At 34.6% G+C, this 3,887-nt stretch overlaps 1 long non-coding RNA gene across 2 annotated transcripts; it reads right to left on the bottom strand.

Moving 5' to 3' along the window:
- Window positions 1-1,489: 1,489 nt before the first annotated feature.
- LOC146927755 (uncharacterized) lies at window positions 1,490-3,548 on the bottom strand. Of its 2 annotated transcripts, none has more exons than XR_015005833.1 (4): window positions 3,250-3,548; window positions 3,025-3,090; window positions 2,457-2,530; window positions 1,490-1,938 (listed from the first exon to the last, which is right to left on the bottom strand). It is a non-coding gene; the product is annotated as an uncharacterized LOC146927755 (long non-coding RNA). The 2 variants fall into 2 exon arrangements; XR_015005832.1 differs by having other exon boundaries at window positions 3,310-3,543.
- Window positions 3,549-3,887: the final 339 nt, after the last annotated feature.

The following is a 3,887-nucleotide window of genomic DNA, read 5'->3' as shown; positions in this document are numbered from 1 at the left end:
CAAGTAAATAAAGATATGCCGACGACGATCTTAGGTTACCCCTAATCGTCCGGTTTAGAATCGTGTCATGATAGAGATATAAGAGAGCCTTGATGCTTAGAGTGTACTCTTGGCAATGCGGTTTTAGTTCCCCCTTCACCACCATGACACGTATAGCAGAGAAGCCTATAACAAGTTAAGAATATTAAGACGGCCCTAGCAAGCACCCCCGTCTAAGAAAGCAAGTCCCCACACACGTATAATCAACCGTCAGGTTGTATTGTAGACACTTGGTGACCGTAGGTTTCCCCCGAGGTTGCCTATAGCCTAGGGTTAGGTGGAACTCACTGAGACATTATGTCTCATCCCAATCCTTATTTGTTTCAGATATCAGGATGGTTTAGCAAGCTAGTAGCCGAATGGATGTTGCGACAAGAGTTCGTTCGTACCCGCTGCTGGATGATGTGGATTTCAAGGGATGCATTTATTATTCTTTAGAAAAGCTGAGTTGTAATATTATTGTACGAACGCTTTTGTTGTATATTAAATTCATTCGAAGTTTTTATGTTGTAAATTTTTAATGTATCCAGTACTAAACTAATGCACATGCTAGACTTTCTAGATACGTCTAGTATGGGTGTTACAACTAAGCTTCTAGGCATCTCCCTGTTCCACCAAAAGGAGTAAAAGAAATAAGGGGTGTTCCACCCAATCAAGCACAATCGAAGGCTTTGAAGCTTTCGAGCCCTAAAATATCTTGTGAAGGTGGAAAGTACTTTTTCAAAGTCAAAACCTCCTTCAACCGAAACATCCAACATCAGCACGAAGTAGTTTGCGGCCTCGACCCCAACATCAAAGGCAATCTCCAAACACGGCGGATTTCTAGGACATTAGGATCACCTTGAAGCATCAAGTGAACCCCCTTATCACGCATACAACTAGCATGTCCGTTGTTGATCACCTTGTCAATGAAGGCTTGTTGTTGTGGAGTTATATCTAGATCAGTGTAAAATCTCAGACAATCCGAACGCAAAGCCCTAAGGACGACATCCATGTTAGTGACCTTCTCGTGATATTTGGAAGTTTGCATGAAACTTGAAAGTGATGGAGTTCTATGCGCAATAAGCTTTTGAGCAATGAGGATGATTTCATCTTCATTCAATCCCTCCATGTTTGAAAGAAATGAGAAAGATTTATAGTTTTTCTGAGAAAACATGGAAAAGAAAGAGAAAGGTTGCTAAGAAATGGAGAAAGAAATGGTTTTTATAGAGTGAGGAAGAAGTTAGAGTAATGATGATTAACTTTTCAGTTTTTCCTCTTAACGAAGGCCACATGTTCGATTTTAAAAGGGTTAGTTTATCGAGGAGGTGAGAAGTTGGAAAGTTTATTTATTAGAAATTATTAATTCAATTTCTGATATTCATTTATTAAAAAGAAACTTTTCAGTTTCTAGCATTTCGATTGGGAAGAAACTTTTCAAATTCTATTATTTCGACTTGATGTTGAGACATGAAGTTCAAAATGATGATATTATAAAAAACGGATTAAAAAACCGTTAAAAATTCAAAATGTTGGAATCAAAAAGATAGAATTTAGAAATATTACAAGATTACAAATATTACTAAATCTTAAATTCAGTTATGAGTTTTTCGAGATTCTTCTTCGAATGAGCCAGCTTAATATCAAGAAGTTTTCCTTCGTCGACTGATTTTGCTATTTCAGCATTTTGCCGCTTTGATTCTTCAATCTTCTTGATAAGAAGATTTGCTTCTTTCTTAAGTTTTTCATCTTTTTTCAAGAGAGATTCCTTTTTTGACCTCAATTCTCGAATTGCTTCCTCATGTTTGGAAATGGCAAGGTCATACTCCTCCATTTTCTTCTTGACGTTTGGAACTTCTTCTTTGAAGTTATAGATCTTTTGCTTAGACTTCTCGACTTCAGCCATAATCATAATCGTATCTAGCAAAGAAAAGATCAAAAGAAAACATACATATATGAGACAAGCACTCACAACTCATTTCAGTGCAAAATCGAAACTCACAACTTATATGTGAGACATGTATGTTTTCTTTAAGCAAAAAGATAAGCAATCATGGTTACAAATGAACTCTAAGCCTACAATTGATAGACTTTTTTAGGGTAAAAGCCTAAGTTTACAAAACATCAAATTTGAAAAACCTACCGATAATAGTTTGAGAAAATGACATAAATCAATGTAATTATAGATGTAGGTTTCGTATGTGAGAAAATTCAGTTTGAGAAAATGCAAGTTTAATGTTAGCTATATATGAATCCAGGTGGCTAAAGCATTTGCATTTAAGAAAAACTCAATTGAAACTACCAGAGTACCAACTACATGTATTGCATATACAGTAAGTTCACTCACCTATAGTCAATCAATACCACAGTAAACATGTGCATAACATATGCTTAACTAGATTATAAGGAACATGCTCAGGAAAAAGAATGAAGATTACCTGAGTTGAAGTCGACGAAGGGCAGCACGACAATTGAAAATCGGGTGCTGCAGAGCAAGAGTTGCAAGCGAGAGCTGAAACGACAAGCAAAAAGGAATACATTTTAATGTTGATAAAATAACGCAACAGGACCCGTTTTTTTAACTCTTGTACATTCTTCTTCCTTTTCTACGTTGTTTTCTTCTTCTTCTTAGATCAGAATTTACATTGAAACATGAAGAACCCTTTTTCAACATTAATGTTGATAAAAAAGACCAATAAATCAAATTCATATATAGTAGAAAAATTCATGATTCAGATTTTAGATTTATTATTTCCATTCAAAATCAGTAAATAACTACACCAAACACAAACTTAATTATTGAGATTTGACGGTTGCTTTTCCCATTTAAAAAACCTTAAATTTAATTTATTTTTCCATCTTTTAATTAAAGTTTGTAACTTCATCAGTAATATTAAAACCTAATAATAAAACAACACAACAGGAGCTCTTAAATCTTAATACACTATAACAAGCTAGGATTAATAAACTATAAAAAAAATTCAAAATTTGTCAAAGGTCACATACCTTTGTTGTTATAAGCTGAAAAATTAGGAAATTGGTAATCGTCCCGTCTCTTCTTCTACGCTAAATCTGCGAAAACAAACATCGATTTCAGTCACACCTTCAAACAATCACTTCCTGTTTCAAAAAGAAAAAAAATGAAATTACACCTTCAAACAATCACAATCAGTTCCCATTTAAGAAGAGAAAAAAAACGAATAACAATCACTTTGTAATAGGAAAAACTACCTTAAAACAATCATTGTATGAGAGAGAGAGAGAGAGAGATGCGAAGATGAAAACACTCACTGGGTTAAAGAGTACAAGAACGATGGGTGACAGAAGGAGAGGAGCGAAGGATTGAATCTGAGTGTCGGGCGAGAGAAGGAGAAGAAAAAGGAGGAAAGATCAAGGAATGCCAAAAATTTGGGTGATTGAATCTCAAAGGATAGGATCGAAGGAGAGGTGTTTTTGTTGTTTTGGGTGAAAATGATCCTCTCTTTTTTTTACAAATTTAAGATGTTAGGGTTTCTAGATTTTTTTTTTGAGAGAATGATAGGGTTTCTAGATGAGTGGTGGAGATATTTTATTTTTTTATTAAATGAAAAGAGGGAAAAAAAGTGTAGGAAAAAATTTAGGCAATATTTTTGTTGACTTGAATAAAAAAAGCTTCATAATAATTATATAGAAATAGAAATTGAAATTTTATCAGTAAAAATAATAGAGTCGGATAGGCGGAAGCTAAATTTGATCTTAAGTCGTATGTGGGTCTGCCCAACATATAGCCTCGGCTGAGCTGCCGCTAATAATTTCTAAAAATAAAGAAAAATTATAAATTGGTGTTGAGTGGGTGAGGCCGACTCTAAGTGAACTTGGGGGTCGGCGCT

The sequence above is a fragment of the Medicago sativa genome, chromosome 4 (assembly GCF_051527215.1).
Source record: "Medicago sativa cultivar Bolivia chromosome 4, Bolivia_mono, whole genome shotgun sequence".
NCBI lineage: Eukaryota > Viridiplantae > Streptophyta > Magnoliopsida > Fabales > Fabaceae > Medicago > Medicago sativa.
Note: the sequence above shows the minus strand (reverse complement) of the source record. Positions and strands in the feature narration are given on the sequence as shown.